The following is a 17,457-nucleotide window of genomic DNA, read 5'->3' on the forward strand; positions in this document are numbered from 1 at the left end:
CTGAGCCTGCGCGTCCGGAGCCTGTGCTCCACAACGGGAGAGGCCACAACAGAGGGAGGCCCGCATACCAAAAAAAAAAAAAAAAAAAAAAAACTAAGGGAAAACGGCTTTCAACTTAAAATTCTAGACAAATCAAACCACCAATCAAGTGTGAATGTATAATAGAATAAGAACAGTTCAGACATGCAAATTTGAGTGATCAAGTTGTACAGACCCTCTCTCAGAAACTCCTGAGGAATAAATCAAGAAATAGGAAACAGAGGATCCAACCCAGAGCAAGGTGAGGGAATCCCCATGATGAGTCATGCCCCAGGCCTAGAGGTCAATCAGCAGGGAATAAAGGTGAGGGATGGAGGCCTCTGGGAGGGAGGTCTCCAAGGACAAAAAGACTGTAGTGAAATAAAAAGGAACTTGTGTTATAAAACAGAGATATTTTAAAACGCCATCAGAAACACTGGGAATTAGTAATAAGTACAAAGGAAACTAAATAGGAAAAAAAAAGCAATTATTAACTCAAAAAAATAAAAAAGGAGACGTACAAGAAAGGAAATTTCATTACAGTACGACTATAAGACTCAGCCATGAACACTATTTACACAGTCAAAATAATATAAGTATTGACTATCGTTGTAACCAAAAACTGTGACATAACCACACTGGGAGGACATGAAGAAAGGGAAGTATGTGAGGAGGGGAGGAGTGAAGAGGGGAATAAGGGCTCCTCTAATCCATAGCAGGACAATAGCCATATCAGGAGAAACAGCTAAAAGGGTTGGAAGTGACTATGGTAGACAGAATAATGGTCCCTCAAAGATGAAGATGCCCATATCCTAATCCCCGAACCCATAAGCATGATACATGGCAAAGGGGAATTAAGGTTGCAAATGGAATTAAGGTTGCTAATCAAATGAACTTAAAACAGGGAGATTATCCTAGATTATCCAGGTGAGCCCAAAGTAATCACAAGCGTTCTTAAAAGTGGAAGAGGGACGGAGAAGGCAGTCAGGAAGATGTGACTATGGTAGAAGGTCAGTGATGCATGGCAGGACTCAACCGGCCATTGCCGGCTTTGAAGATGTTGGAAGGGGGACATGAGCCAAGGAATGCAGGCGGCCTCCAGAAAGTGGAAGACGCAAGGAAGAGAATGCAGCTCTGCTACCATCTTGATTTTAGCCCAGTGAGACCCTTTTCAGACTTCTAACCCATAGAACTGTAATTTAAATTTGTGCTGCTTTCAGCTACTACATTGGTGGTAATTTGTTCCTGCAGCAACAGAAAATCGTGTTCCATGACTAACCCTGGGGAGTGGATCACCAGGATCAGGAGGAGTGACACAGCTTTCTTTACAAGGCTTGCAGTGTTATTTGACCTTTAAAACTACATATATATAAATATATGACTTTGATACAAATTAAGTTTTAAATTTGATACAACAAACTAAATTTAATGTTAAAAGAGCTGAAACAAATTCTCTCTTGCCAGATCTCACAATCTTCTGGTAGAGAAGACAGGGAAACAGCTACTGCTGAAAGGCAAACACAGGAAGAAAACACCTCTTTGAGACATGAGGGCTCTGAAAGGAGTAGAAGTCAGACAGGCAAAGGAGAAACAGGCCTTCCGGGGAGTGGACAAAGACCAGGGGGACGTGTAAGAGTTCTGAATGATGGGACATCAGTGGGTCTGGCAGAGTCAGCAGGAAAGCTTGAGTGGGCAGGTCCCAGCACCACAGGTGTGACACCTGCCCCACTGCTGGCTTCTCTGGCTGGGGTCCAGGACCTGCTGTGCACATTTAGGTCAGGGGGTCCGGGACCTGCTGTGCATATTTAGGGCGGGCATGGACAAGCAAAGACCCCAGACAAACACAACATTTTCCTGGACCATCAACTGTAGTCAACAGTAAAGCATTTTAAATACTTTTTTTTTTTTTTTTTTTTGCGGTACGCGGGCCTCTCACTGCTGTGGCCTCTCCCGTTGCGGAGCACAGGCTCCGGACGTGCAGGCTCAGGGGCCATGGCTCACAGGCCCAGGCGCTCCACGGCATGTGGGATCTTCCTGGACCGGGGCACGAACCCGCATCCCCTGCATCAACAGGCGGACTCTCAACCACTGCGCCACCAGGGAAGCCCCATTTTAAATACTTTTATGCTAAAACCAGAACAGATGTATTACAGAATACAAAACTCACATGAATATTTTTTTAAATATTTATTTATTTATTTATTTTGGCTGCACTGGGTCTTAGTTGAGGCATGTGGGATCTAGTTCCCCGACCAGGGATTGAACCCTGGCCCCCTGCATAGGGAGCACGGAGTTTTAGCCAATGGACCACCAAGGAAGTCCCCTCACGTGAATTTTTAACATTAAAAACTGGAGACTTCAAGGCAACTTCTTGTTTGAGAGGCCCACTTTAGACACTAAACTATCTGCTGACCACCGAGCAACAAGACTCAGTGTTTCTATAATTAATAAGAGTCAGAAGAAAGGTTAAAGAACCATAGCATGCATGCATCAAAGCACCCGGGACTTCATACCAGCAACCTGTCAGTGGCTGCCTACACTCCCTGTGTCACACAAGATGTCCCTTGGGTCCCAACACAAATGCGAAAGTTGAGAAGCATCTCATTCTTTTCCAAAGGGGTCTGGGTCCTACTACTGCCGGATGAGTTAGATCTGCCTGGGGAAATAAAGAAAAACCACCACACTGAACTTTTCCTACATGTCCTCTCTTGTCTCCCTCCCACCCACACTCTAAGCATTACCAGGATCACTGATAAAACCTCAGCTCCCCCATCAGCACCTCCAACCCCTTACAGTACAGGCCCCTGTTAGAGAATACACTGCAGACACTCTTTCCATGGAAGAAAGTCAAGAAATAGGGCACATCTCTTGGGAGAGGGTGCCCCTTGTGTCCACAAACAAGGGGGAAACTTTTTCTATTGTTGTAGCTGTTTTTGTTATAAAAACAATAGCATCCATGTGACAGTGAGTTGGGAAACTTTTTTTTTTCTGTAAAGAGCCACTACTGACCACAGAAGAGGAGCAGAGGAAAAAAAAAAAATCAATGGAAGGCCACACAGAAGTAAAAAGCAATTTAATTGGGTTTGGTTTGTTTGTTTTTTATGTGTAAAACACATATACACACATTCAAAAAAGTGAACGCAACTGATTTCTAATTAAGAACAGAGAGGATGAGATTTTAATAACACAATAAATATATTAAAATACACTACAGGGCTTCCCTGGTGGCGCAGTGATTGGGAGTCCGCCTGCCGATGCAGGGGACACGGGTTTGTGCCCCGGTCCGGGAAGATCCCACATGCTGCGGAGCAGCTGGGCCCACGAGCCATGGCCGCTGAGCCTGCGGGTCCGGAGCCTGTGCTCCGCAATGGGAGAGGCCACAACAGGGAGAGGCCCGCGTACCACAAAAAAAAAAAAAAAAAAAAAACACACTACAGAGCTATGTTATTGACAATAAATAAAAGATGGAGGAGGAAGTCAAAGAAAAAGGTATAATAGTAGGAGAGAAAAAGAAAGGTAGAGCGGGGGATGTGGGAAAATAAGGATGGGAAGACAGCAAGATACAGGGACAGACAGACAGACATGAGTAACCATACACAAAAAGAGGGAACAACTAAAGGATCCACAGAAAGACTTCCTAGGCCAAAGTAAATTACACTGTACATGGCCAGCTGTAGGCTTGGGCTATAGACTTCAAAGTATTATCACCTTTTATCCCTGCCTTTGAATGGTTACTAATCTGGTTAACCACTGTTCACAGCTCTTTAATTGCTCATTTAAACATTCTGAGGCTTAGCTCAGGTCATAGGTCGGAAGCTCCCTCCAGATGAGCTACGGTTCAGTAAATCAGTCACTCCAATATCTCCTCTGAAAAGGGAGTACAAGAGACACTATCACATAAATCACTATCTCATAAAATGTACAAAGCACCAATGAGAGTCAGTGGAGAAAATGCTGTTTGAGTTGAAAAAAAAACTCCATGGAAAAACTGTTTTAGTTTTAAATTAAAAAAAAAAAAAAACTGGAACTTCAGCGGAATGGGTTCCCACCTCAGCATTCTCCAGCATCACTCCCGGCACATCTGACTTTCCACATGTTCAGGTTCTGCCTGCCCCACTGGCTCCAAAGTCCTGAGTTGGCCCTGAAACTAAATCAGCCTCCACCACACACTGCAATCTGAGGGTCAACAGAGAGATCCCAAGAGACTCCAAGTCAGTCCCAACCCTGGCCTGGATTCTGTTCACGCACCCCAACCCGTGTCTAAGCCAAGCCTCTCCTTACTTACTTCACTCTAAGGGCTGTAGAAATCTGCTATTTCACAGCTGATAAAGCCTCCCCCTTCCAGCTCCATCCCTTTTTCCTCCAAGCCTGGTGTCTGTGTTTTCCCCTTCCTCATCTGACCTGCCCCCAACCTCCTACCTGGTCTGTTTCCCCAACCTCTCCCTTCTACTGCCCCTAATTTCTCCTTGCTTTTCTCTACCACATCTTAGTATCATTTCTCTCAGAGGAAGAGGGGACTTAAGAGGTGTATCTAGAACACAAGACCTAAAATCTATCCACCTGGGGTTTCTGCCCAGCTCTGCATCTTGCTAGCTGTGTGACCTTGAACAAATGGCCAAGCCACCCAACCCCTCAAATTCCTCAGTGAGGGAGGCTGAACCTGGCAATCAGAGGTCTCTTCCAACTCTCAGGTTCTAAATATCTAAATATTCACCTGTATAACCATAAATAAAGCAGTGAGTTAAACATACACAGGGAGAGAGAATGAATGATAAAAACTCCCTTTCCTCAGCATTCTGTCACCCCACCTGGTCTCCCCAACCAACCACCCACACTGAGGGTCTGTGCCTCACTCTGGGCTGTGCTAGCTCTAAATTATTTAGACACAGCAAAACCTTACCAATCACACTAATCAAGGAACAGATGCATCTGAATCCAACAGAAGGCTGAGTCCTGGAATGTTTCTTTCGTGCCATCGAGTAATACTGTGAATTTAACATCAGTTTAGCAAAGAATCTAGAAATGCCATCACAAACGGTCTTGTGAATCTAAGAACAGTCATGCTGTCAGGAACCCTGGAAAACAATCTACCCCAAAGCCCTCCACTTTCCCAACAAGGACAAAGGCCCAGAGAGCAGAAGCCACTAGCCCAAAGCCCAAAGCAGGTTGAAGCCTGGATCAAAGCCAGCTGTCCTGCTTTTGGTCCAGAGGACCTCCACCAAAGCTTTTTGATACCATCCGTTTCCTTTTTCAAGAGACAGATTAAATCCCAAATTAACAGGGAGTGCCATCTACAGCAAATCTATTTCCAAGTCCAGGGGAGGGGCCAGAGCTAAGTTTGGATGGTCAGATGACTACTAATGCTGCCTAATACAAGCTATCTTTCCTGAACCCTGCCCATTCATTCTCTGCAAAGAAAACCCCAGACTGCTATCTATATGGGACTGTATTTTGGAGAGGGGAGAAGGGGAGAGCAGCACAGTTCTTTGTTCTGCCAGTAAGAAGCATCTGCTAGTCCTTTCCCACAACTCCTACCTCACCTCCCAATATTCCCAGTACCTTCGGAAAAGTTCACAGAAACTCGCCAACTAGAATAAAAGAAAGCAGGAGGTAACAGGAGGAAAGGGCCAAGAGCAGGTGAGTGTCAAACGGACGGATGGTGACAATACCTTCCCAGCTCTTCGCCCTAAGGGGAAGAAAGCATTTCTTTTCAGTTGCTAATACCCTGCGGGGAAGTCACCCAAGCTAGTTCAACTCAGCGCCCTCCAGCAGAGAAATGAGCTCTCTGCAACCCCTGGAGAACTAACCCTTTCCTAACCATCCACTCTAACAGTGCCCAGGGCAGAGGTACCAAAAGACCAACCCTCCCCTCCCCTCCCCTCAGGCCAAGAGCCTGAAACATCAGAGCTTGGATGGCAAGGAACTATTTAAGGCAGCATCAAGAGGGTGGGGCAGAAAATTGCTGGCAGCATCCTCCTCCTCCACCGCTCCCTCACAGCCAACACACACACACACACACACACACACACACACACACACACACACACACACACAGACCCCTCTCGCTCCACACACACCCATCAACCTCACCTGTCTCTAAGGGCTGGAGATCTGGAGTCCCCAAATGTCCAGCATATGTTTTCTGTCATTGAGGCTGCTGTCCCCATCTGCTGCCCACCCCACTCTTAATCCACTCCGTTCTCTTCAATCACAACCAAGCCACCTTTCCAATCAAAACAATCTAGAGGAGCTCACAAACCAAGGAGGGGGGCATGGAGACAAGCCCTCCCTGGCCTTCACTTAGGAGAGAAAAAGGGCGCAAGGGGTGGGGGGCGGGGGGTGATGTCAGAGGCCTGACATGCCAGACAGGCTCCATGATATCTCTAAATGAACCTCCCTCCTATTGACGGTGAAATCAATTCCAGCGATTTCAGCAGGTCGGCCCTGTGACAGGAGGGGCATCCCAGCGCTCAGTTTAAAACAAAAATCCAAAGGCTCAGCCAGAACATGCTGGGAAAATCCAGGGTCTGGATAAAACGAGCAACGCTCAGTGGGATCCTTTCTGCTTTTATGTAGCAATGTAATAGCGTAATAAATTCTGTCTGCCTGAAGAAAGCATGCACTGGTGAATTTCAAAGCCATCTTACGACAGCGGATGCACGGGGATGCAGAATTCGACATCACATTCCCCCGTGAATAAAACGTAATGATTTCAAGCCTCTTTCCCCCTCTATCTTGAATGGCGCTAGCGTTTATCAAGGAAGCCACCTCGGAAAGAAGCCAGAGGAGAGCCGAGGATGTCCGGGGAATTCGGAGAAAGGAGTTGCTTTCTGTTCATCTCGGTGAGGAGCTGGCTAGCAAGAAGCTGCCAGTCACTCTGAGGGATGAAGGAGCATGGGCAGATGAGCAGGAACCGGCGTCCCCGGACACGGACACACACACAAACGTACCCGCTCATTCTGGCGGGTCCTAGGCCAGACCGGTAGTCCGGGCTGCCCTCCCGCCTTCCTCTCCTCCAGAGGGATGCTGATGAATGAACACACCTGAGATGCCTCCATCCTGCCGCTCGCTCCCTCCTTCCTCCTCTGGCTACTGCAGAGGAGCCTCTCCTCGGTAGTTTCACTTTACAGCGCAAACCCACTTGGGCTTTGATGTCTCCTCCACCCACCCATATTGCAGCCAGCCTGAAGCAGGCGGACATTCTCTCCTAGGAGAGGCCATGATCGCACGTACCCCCACCCACCGATAAAAACAAACAAAAAATTAAAGACAAAAACCTGGAATCCTCCAAAACCCCTGCACCCTGGGGAACTTTCCTTTAAAGACTGGGGATCCACCAAGCAGGCAGGAAGGAGGGTTCCGCCGAGGGGGACCACGGTGTTCCCCTTGACCACGGGGGATGCTCTGGGGGAGGGGGTCCCTCAAGTCCTTCCAACAGCTGGCCCTTTAAACGCGCCTCCTCCGAGCGTGGAACAAAGGCGCCGCCCGCGGGGGCCGGGCCGGCGCACGCCCCCGGCGCCGGCGCTGACAATCAGGCGAGCGCGGGCTGAGGGGCCGCTGGCGCGGGCTTACCTTGCAGGTCTCCGGGCGGGCGGGCCGGCTGCGCGCGTCCTGCCCAACTCGCACTACACTCTGCAGTTGGCCCCGCTCTGTTTTTCTGGGACTCGGCGCTGACTTCACCGACACTCCGCAGCCGGCCAATGGGCTGCGGCGGCCGCCCCCTCATTAGCATGCGTCTGGAACCGTCCACTCCGGCGGCGCCTGGGCAGTGGGCGGTGCTAGGGGGCGGTGCCGGACCCGGCAGTGACAGGAAGGGGCGTGTGCGCCAATGGGAGGCGACGAGGCGCCCGCCGCCCCGCCCCGCAGCATTGTGAGCCCTGCGCTCGGGCCCGCGGATCTCCCGTCGAGGACGTGCGCGCGGTCGCAGTAACCCTTTCTGTCCCGGCCGGCCTCGGGCTGGGCGGGAGGCTGGCCCGGCGCGCCCTCTGATCTTTCTGAGGGGTCGCCCACGGGGATCTGGGAAGGAATCTTAGGCATAAAAAAACCAGCTAACCTGTCTTGAGTACATATAACTTACTCAACTCCTGTGCTCCAGTTTGCGCATCTTTAAAATGGTATAATAACCAGTACCTATTTCGCAGGACAGGACATAGAGAAGACTAATATAGTTAACGTATGTAAAGCATTTAGATCAGTGCCTGACCGTCGCGCTATATAAATGTTTGCTACTATCATTATTATACTGTATGTCAGCCACTATGCTTAATACTTCTTAGTTTTTCTCTCTTTTGATCCTCATAGCCTTTTAAGATAGTCGCTATTACTAATCCATATTTTTCAAGTGGAAAAACTGAAATGGTTTAAGCGGCTTGGTCAAAGTCACACGGAAACCGGTGCAATCAGCATTTGAAGCCAGGCTCTGAGATTTCATTCATGTAATACTTTTATTCAGCAGCTCCATGGCAGGCATATACTAGGCCCTGGGGTTACTGCCGAAAATATAACAGACAAGACCCCTCCGCTCATGAAGCTTCCATTTTAGTGAGGGAGACAGGCAAATAAACGAGTGAATATATAAACAAGATCATCTGCAATGTGCAAAATAGGGTGAATAAAACAAAACAGGGTCATGTGCAAGTGGGGAGAAGAGTACTTTGCTAGATGGGTTCAGAGGTAACCGCTGTGATACCATCCTGACCTCCTCCAGTCCCCCTCAGTGTTACAAAAAGAAAACAGAATGCAGAGAGGGGAAACTTCTTGCCCAAGGTCACGGCCAGCAAGTAACAGGCCTGGAACATGCTCCCTCCACGCCTAGCTTCCCACATCCCTGGGGCATCCCTGAAGGTGGGGCAATCATCCCGTGGGCTGAACACAACTGATTTTTGTCAGCTGCCCTTGGCGAGAATCTTCAGCCAGAGCACATTCCCGGTTAACAGGCTGTGTGTGCAAGGGAAAGAAAGGCTTTGATGACTGCACAGGCTGATGGGAAACACATCTGCTAAGGTTCTTGGATGTCAAGGAACAGTGACAAGTCTTTGCTGAGCACCTGCTGTCCCCTGCTGTGTAAAGAAAAAAAAAAATTAGAAGTCTCCTAGCCACCTGGGAGCTTATTCTACAACTGAAGAGACAAGAAACTACTAGAAAGCTATTCAATCTAGGGAGCCGCCAGACCAGGCCTCCCCAGGCTTGCACCTCATCCTACTGTTTTGCAAAGAACACTAGACTAGAAGTCCAGCTTCGCAGGCTCTACTATTAACTTCCACCACAATCTAAGGGAGGCAGTTCCTCCTGGGCCTGTAAAGTAATGAAGCGGCTAATGCACTTGTCCCTCAGTATCTGTAGGGGATTTGTTCCAGGAGACCCCATGGATACCAAAATCTGTGGATGCTCAAGTCCCTTATTTAAAATGGAGTAGTACAAGGAATACAGTCGGCCCCCCCAAATCGGCACATTTCACATCTGCGGATTCAACCAACTGCGAAGCAAATTTGATCACATTTGATTTGGTTGAATCTGCAGGTGTGAAACCTGCGTATAGGGAGGGCTGACTGCATGTCTAGTCTGCTATGTAGTATTATGTATTTATGCTAAGAGCATAAACTCACCAGTTTAATATTAACTGACCATAACTGTCCGTTCATACATACATTAACCGGCCAATACCACACAGCAACCCCAGGAAGAAATGCTACTGTTATCTTCAGTTTATCCACAGAGGAGGAAAATAACTGCTGGAGTAACTAAGTAAATTGCCTACCCAGCAAATTCAGGATAACACCACTTAGAATAGCAAAAAAAAAAAAAAAATCCAAATGTTCAGTTTGAGTGGATTGGTTAAGAAAATTACAGTACAACCATAAGACAGAATATCATACAGCCATGAAAAATGAAACAGTATACGACTCATTAAACAAAAATATGCTCATAACATATTACTGAATAGAAAAGTAGGTTGCAAACTAGTTTTGTACTGCAATCTCATTAGAACTATTTCTTGTGGGATTATGAGTATTTTCCCCTCATCTATATTTTTCTGATTCTTTTCATCATAAACATCTATCAAATTGTTCAATGAAAATAAAACAAAATAATCTTAAAATGAAAAACCAGACTCTCCTTGTGGAGATTTGATCTCTCGGCAAGGCCTTCCCTTGTAAGTGGGAAACTGCCTGGGGAAATCTTTAATGAGGCCTCAGTCTTTGAGTCATCCCTCAAATGTTGCACTCCTCTGCTGGTTCCAGTTTGTATGTCATTCAGGTTTATGAGCTAAATGGGAAAATACTGAAAGGACAGAAGGGAAGGGAAAAAGGGAAGACAAAGAGAAAGAAAAATCCTACTATCCTTCAAGATTCATCTCAAATGTCTCCTTCAAGAAGTGTTCAGAATCACGGTCTAATAACATTTTAACACTGAAAGTGCCCCAAGAAATCATCATGTGTACTCATGTCAACTCACCGTTGTCTCCAGTCATTCAGTGATTCATCTGAATAGCAGGCCCTGTGCTAGGTGCTGGTAAGACCTGCCTCCCCACCTCCCAAAGGTAACCCGTGGCGTAGCAGAAGCTCAGGGAAGTCCCGCTTCATGGGCGTGCTAAGAAGAGTCCCACACTTGGGTATTACTTTGCTCTCGTCATCTTGAAATTCTTCATTTTTGAACAAGGGACCCCACGTTTTCATTTTGTACTGAGTCCTATAAATTATGTGGCCTGTCCTGGGGAGGAGATATACCAAGGCCTTATTAGTACAATAGTATATCAGTGACCGAGCCTGGAGTAAAGCTCAGGGCTTTCCACTCTCATCTCAACTATTTCTTATATCATATGGCCTCATTTCTGGTTCCCCAGGGAAATGTGAGCACTCCCTGCTTTCCAGCCCTACAGCACTTCATTTATTCCTTTCTCATGGAATTTACCCTATTTGGCATGAACTCATGTATATATGTATGTAGTCTTATTCCTCATCCTCTCTCCCACCAGACTGTAAATTCCATGATGTCCTGGCTTGTGTCTGCTCATCTCAAACAGTGCTTAGCACTATACTTTACACACTGTTAAAAATGTGCTTACATTTAATTTAACCTTATTAGTAACTCCTGGTTTTCTCTTCTTGTGCATCAGATTATTCCCAGCAGTCCTTCCACTGTTGGAGAGAAATTAAAATATCAGGCAGGAGGGTCAAGAACACAAACCAGGGTCATAAACGTGCTGTGTAGGAAGCCTCCTTCAAGCAGGCCGTTAAGTGTGAGGGATTGGGAGAGGAGCAAGCAGGATTTTGTAGAGGTCAGCCCAGAGTTGTCAGCCTTTCCTCCATCTTCAGGGTCACACACCCTGGGAGAGAGGGAAAGAAACAAGATGATCTAGAGAGGGCAGGAAGTATAGTGGTTAAGACTGTGGGCAGAACCCTGGCTTCAGTGCCTAACGTGGAACTCTTGTGCAAGTTCTCAGGTCCCTCATCTGTAACAGGAGGGAGACACAACCCTCCTAAGGTTTACTGGTGAGCTGTAGATGACAGCATGCATGTAAAGTGCTTACACGCTGCCTGACACATAAGCACTCACTAAGAGGGTATTATTTTCTTTCTCACATAAGCATTTATTTTTATTTAAAAAAATTTGTTTGGCTGTGTTGGGTCTTCGTTGCTGCGCACACGGGCTTTCTCTAGTTGCAGCAAGCAGAGGTTATTCTTTGCTGTGGTGCGCAGGCATCTCATTGTGGTGGCTTCTCTTTTTGCAGAGCACGGGCTCTTAGGTGCTCAGGCTTCAGTAGTTGTGGCGCACGGGCTCAGTAGTTGTGGCGCGCGGGCTCGAGAGCGCGGGCTCAGTAGTTGTGGTGCACGGGCTTAGTTGCTCTGTGGCATGTGGGATCTTCCTGGACCAGGGCTCGAACCTGTGTCCCCTGCATTGGGAGGTGGATTCGTAACCGCTATGCCACCAGGGAAGTCCCAAGAGGATATTATTATTAATATTACTAGGAGGCCAAGTTGTGAAAGATGCTTTCTTAAAATGTGTTGGTTTGGGTAACTTGTTTCCCCAGTTACCCAAAAGATTGACTGTAGTCATTTTCAGACATATCAGCTGGAGAACGCCAGGAGGGAAGAAGAAAATCAAATGAGAGACAGGGAATTATGAATCCCTTTTGGTGTTAAATCACTAAAAACCCTGGTGGCCATTTGCACCTAATTTCTTTCGTAGCATCTTGAAGAAAATGAAGCAAGTAGTGGAAAGAGCGAAACTTCCTTAAAGAATGGATTCCCTTGCTTCTCGCTGATGAATTACTGAGAAGCAAATCTCTACACTCATGCCTGAGGGCTCAAAACTGATTTGAATATCGTGGGATGCCAGATCCAAGAATTCTGCATTCTTTGGAGGTCAGGGGGGCAGATACTGCTTTGGGGAATTTTGGAGAGATGGGTGGAGGTTGGCCAGGAGGGGACCAGGTAGAGAATGAGAGCAGGCAAGGACATCGCTGTGCTTAGGAAGCAGGGCCAAGATGAGAATGAATGGGTCACACCAATGGCCTAGGCTTCAGGCCTCTGTTCATCAATCTAAAAAAATGCTTGCTCCAATATGTCTCATGTTGTTGCTTGGATGAAAGCATGTGTACATAATAAAATCCCAATTCTATACATTTGTACTGTATTCAACCAAGGGTGTAAGGTTTGGCTTTGAGAATGTTTCATGCTATTAGATAATCAAAATAAGACGTTTAAAGTGTTGAGCTGGGTGGACCTTTGGGAGTAACCAGAAGGACAGAATGCACTTCTGTCCACTTCCACTGTATTAATGGAAGGGCCTGCGCTAGGTCAGGGGTTTGGGTGAGGGACAAGTGGAGGGGGCAGGGCTTCCCTGTTGGCGCAGTGGTTAAGAATCCGCCTGCCAATGCAGGGGACATGGGTTCGAGCCCTGGTCCGGGAAGATCCCACATGCTGTGGAGCAACTAAGCCCGTGAGCCACAACTACTGAGCCTGCATTCTAGAGCCCACGAGCCACAACTACTGAAGCCGTCATGCCTAGAGCCCATGCTCCGCAATAAGAGAAGCCACTGCAATGAGAAGGCTGCGCACCTCATTGAAAGAGTAGCCCTCACTTGCTGCAACTAGAGAAAGCCCGCGCACAGCAACGAAGACCCAACACAGCCAAAACTAAATAAATAAATTTATAAAAAAAAGAAAAGAAAAGAGGAGGGGCAGTTTGAAGGCAGCTGCTGCTGGGAGATCCATTTTTTTCTGACTGGGCAGGGGATTCATTAATTAGAATATGCTGCGTTTACTTGAGAAAGACTTACTACTCTAAAGTCATTCAGTTAACGAAGCATTTGAGAAAACCATTTTTATGGTTGGTGAATAGAGCTGACTACTCTGAGAGATGCATTCTGATTGAGGCTGGAGAGATAAGAGGAGGAAGCCAGGAAGAGGGAAAAAAAGGTGGCACAGGGAAAGAGGGGGAGAACCAGAGAACATGAGAGAGACGGCAAGGGAGAGGAAGACAGACCATTTTAAACGGCCTGAGGGAAAAAATACAGCAATTGCAGAAATGGGGCAACAAGCCTCACCAAACTAATATAACCTTAACAAGGTTAAAAAATCAACAACAATGGTGTTAAGGTAATAACTGACATTCTGGAAGCTGTTGAAAGCTTGTCAGAGGTGATTGGAAGAGTTCACTGGGGGAACTCATTACACAAGGCCAAATTGAGTCACATGGGTGTCCTGGGAAGTTTAGCAACACTTTGTCAGCATTCATCAAGAGAAGATGCTGAGCTCCGTGGAAAGGGCAGAAGGGAAGATGGCGGGCGTGCCTATCAGGTATCGGCCCTTCTCCATTACCTCAGCAAGTCTGTCCTGTCTCCAAACTTGCTTGCCCTGTCTCTTAAACCTGTCTTCTAAACCTTCGGTTACCTTGACCCACTTTTATGAATGCTATTTTAGTGACCATCTCTAGTCACTGGGCCATGCCTCTTAGGGATCTTTCTGCCTGCTGCCCCAATTGGCTGAACCAGGCGATTCTTCCAGGCATGCATGGCTCTCGCTGTGAGAGGAAGTCTTGGAAAATCACACATTTCCAGGGATGTTTGAAGCCCTTTCTTTTTTTTTTTGCGGCACGCGGGCCTCTCACCATTGTGGTCTCTCCCGTTGCGGAGCACAGGCTCCGGACGCACAGGCTCAGCGGCCATGGCTCACGGGCCCAGCCGCTCCGCGGCATGTGGGATCCTCCTGGACCGGGGCACGAACCTGTGTCCCTTGCATCGGCAGGCAGACTCTCAACCACTGCACCACCAAGGAAGCCCTGAAGCCCTTTTTAAATTGGCAATCTAAGTTGTGGTTGCATGGCCTACCTGTTTATCTGACTCTGTAAAAAGGAGATAATCTGAAAGAATCATGTCCTACGGCCCAAGGAGTAAGGGCAACTGGACTTTATACAAGGGAGAAGTGGACAGAGATACCTATCTCCTCCCTTAGGCCAAAAGAACCAAGGGCTTCTTCATTTGACCCTGATTAGAATTAGAGCAGAACCAGAAAGCATGCTAGACCCTGGTTCTCAGAATCTGTTGCAGCCCAGGCTGCCACTTCCAAAGAAGGAAGGTTAATCTTGGTGAGCCCTCCAACAGGAAGAAAGTAAGGACCCCGAGGGGTCAGTGGCAGCCCCTCTGTTTGACTCAGTGTGACCCCTGAACAAGGTTCAATGGGGTTAAACAATGTGATCCCACCTGCTGGTATTTAAACTGAAGGCTGCTGCACTCTTGGGTTCCAGAAGATACTATACCTGAACTAGGGCTTCTAACACTCAGACTTTTTTTGGGCACGACTCACAGCTTGAAGAAGTTTAGCTCCCCAACCAGGGATTGAAGCCGGGCCCTGGGCCCGGGCAGTGAAAGTGCCAAGTCCTAACCACTGGACCACTAGGGAATTTCCGACCCAGACCATTCTGGAGGGTTGGGAGCAGAGCCAGCCAGGTAGCCCTGGGCTTGTGGGAAGAGAACTCTCAAGTCGTTCAGTTAGCAATATCATGTGCCCCCTCTGTTCCAGGTCCTCTACTCAGGGCTGGAGAACCAGAGAGCAAGGATAGGCCCTCATCCTTGAGGTGCTCACAATGGAGTGGGAGAGACTGATAAAGACATGGGTGATTACAAGACAGTGTGATAGACACACTCCTTTTGTTTTAATTGAGATATAATTCACATATCAGAACACTTACCCTTTAAAAGTATACAGTCCAGTGGTTTTTAGTATATTCATGAGGTTGTGCAACCATCACCACAAACTAATTCCAGAACATTTTCATCACTGCAAAAAGAAACCTTATACCTATTAGCAGTCACCCGTTGTTTCCCCTCTCCCCGCAGTCCCTGGCAATCACCAATATACTTTCTGTCTCTATAGATTTGCCTATTCTGGACATCTCATATAAATGGAATCATACAACGTGTGGCCTTTTGTGTCTGGCTTCTTTCACTTAGCGTAATGTGGAAAAGGTTCATCCTTGTTGTAGCATGTATCAATACTTTGTTCCTTTTTATGACTAAATAACATTCCACTGTATACATATACTACAATTTGTTTATCCTATCATCAGTTGATAGACATTTGGTTTGTTTCCACTTTTTGGTTATTATGAACAATTCTGTTATGCACATTCATGTACAAGTTTTTGTACGAACATATGTTTTCAATTCCCTTGGATGTATACCTAGAAGTGGAATTGCTGGGTCATATGGTAACTTTATGTTTAATTATTTGAGGAACTGCCAAACTAGCTTGAGTCAGTTTTCTGTTCCTTTAACTGGCAGAACCAATATACCTTGCTGAATGAAAAGCATGGGCCACTTTATTATTTTATGTATGTATTATTACCTTATATATTTTAATAAAAATTTTCTGAGGATATGTATATGTACTACTAATCATTTTAGACAATTTTGAAAATGCAGAAAAGTTTAAAGGAAAAAAAAAAAGAAAAGCCTCCGTATCCCTCAATGTCCAAAGTTACCTCTATCCCCATTTGGTTTGCTTTTTCCCTTTTAATCTTTTTTTCTATGTCTACTTTTTATAAAGCAATGTCATACTGTATGTTCAGTTTTGTATTCTGCTTTTCTCTCCAATCATTATGTTGTAAGTAGTTCAGCACTCACTGTTTTAAAAACTGGTCATCAATTTTATTTATTTTAATTTTTCTTTAAAGTTATCTTCATTTTTCTTACTTTTGAAGAGGGGCTTAAGGTTGGGAGTGGGGGGATTTGGAGGCAAGAGGAGGGAGGTGCCAAATAGAGTATGTACGTTGAAGGAGAAAGAAAAAAGAGCAGAGATGGCCCTTGTTTGCTTTCTTATATGTCCCTATTTTATCCTACCTGGTTCCGGGAAAGATTTAAGGCACTGCTGTCCTTGTGGCCATAGAACAGCCCTTCAGTCTCTTGCCGGTGGCCGCACTGCAGGGGCTGCTGCTGTTCCATGTGCCTGTGCCCTGAGGCTGAGCCAGAGCCGGCTCCTGCGGGCTGCAATGCAAGACGGCCAATTCGCAGTCCTAGCAAAATCAATCTATTGGAAACTAATGAGGCACAAATAGTTCATGCACTTTGAGGCTGATCTGCCAAATGAGATAAACAGGGCTCAATCAGCAGGGAGAATCAATGATGCAAAAATGCATTTCAGTCTAGCATTATTTCCCCCCCGGGATGCCCACGACATCACATTCTATTGTTTTGATGCTTCTGTGGCAATTCTTGTCTAAGCCTCTGTGGGCCAGGCCAGGAGAACTCCCTTACCCAGGGTTTCCCGTGCCCAGGGGTTGGTAAATGCCAAGATTTGGCAGCTGTGAATGAGGGGCCTGGGCAGCCAACATGTGTGAGAAGTGGGGACTTTCAGTTTTGTAAGAAAACGCTAACTTCTGTGTTTCTAAACCACCCTCTGTAACAGGTGATGTAATTAGCAAGGAACAGCATTATGAACTTTCCAAGAGAGCAAATCACAAAAGGATTGTCTTAGTAATTCACATTTATAAAACACAAAATATAGAGTGATTTTTTTTAATTCTATAATTTCTTGTGCCACTAAGTTTATTTTCCCTTAAACAGTCTATTAGGAAGATATGATCATTGTGAAAAAATTGGAAACCATTGATAAGCAAAAAGAAAAACTTTTAAATCATCTCTAATAAATTTTATTTTTATCTTGCAAAATTTCTCCCACCATGCAGAATTATTTTAAAAATAAGTCCATGTAAGCAACCTAAGTGTCCATCAACAGATGAATGGATAAAGAAGATGTGGCACATATATACAATGGAATATTACTCAGCCATAAAAAGGAACGAAATTCAGTTATTTGTAGTGAGGCGGATGTCAAACAGAGTGAAGTAAGTCAGAAAGAGAAAAACAAATACCGTATGCTAACACATATATATGGAATCTAAAAAAAAATAAAAGGTTCTGAAGAACCTAGGGGCAGG

The 17,457-nt window shown here is 46.2% G+C and overlaps 1 protein-coding gene across 4 annotated transcripts in view; it reads right to left on the bottom strand.

The window, feature by feature from the left end:
• Nucleotides 1-7,674, bottom strand: part of SORBS1 (sorbin and SH3 domain containing 1) — a 221,161-nt gene extending 213,487 nt beyond the window's left edge. For 2 of the 4 annotated variants that reach the window (XM_055081458.1, XM_055081454.1), the window contains exon 1: nt 7,591-7,674. The gene's annotated coding sequence lies outside the window, so the exon portion shown is untranslated. Of the gene's footprint in view, nt 1-5,577; nt 5,705-7,590 lie in introns of all 4 variants that reach the window. The other 2 variants (XM_055081469.1, XM_055081456.1) reach the window with 2 other exon arrangements.
• Nucleotides 7,675-17,457: the final 9,783 nt, after the last annotated feature.

Source organism: Physeter macrocephalus, chromosome 20 (assembly GCF_002837175.3).
Source record: "Physeter macrocephalus isolate SW-GA chromosome 20, ASM283717v5, whole genome shotgun sequence".
Taxonomy (NCBI): domain Eukaryota; kingdom Metazoa; phylum Chordata; class Mammalia; order Artiodactyla; family Physeteridae; genus Physeter; species Physeter macrocephalus.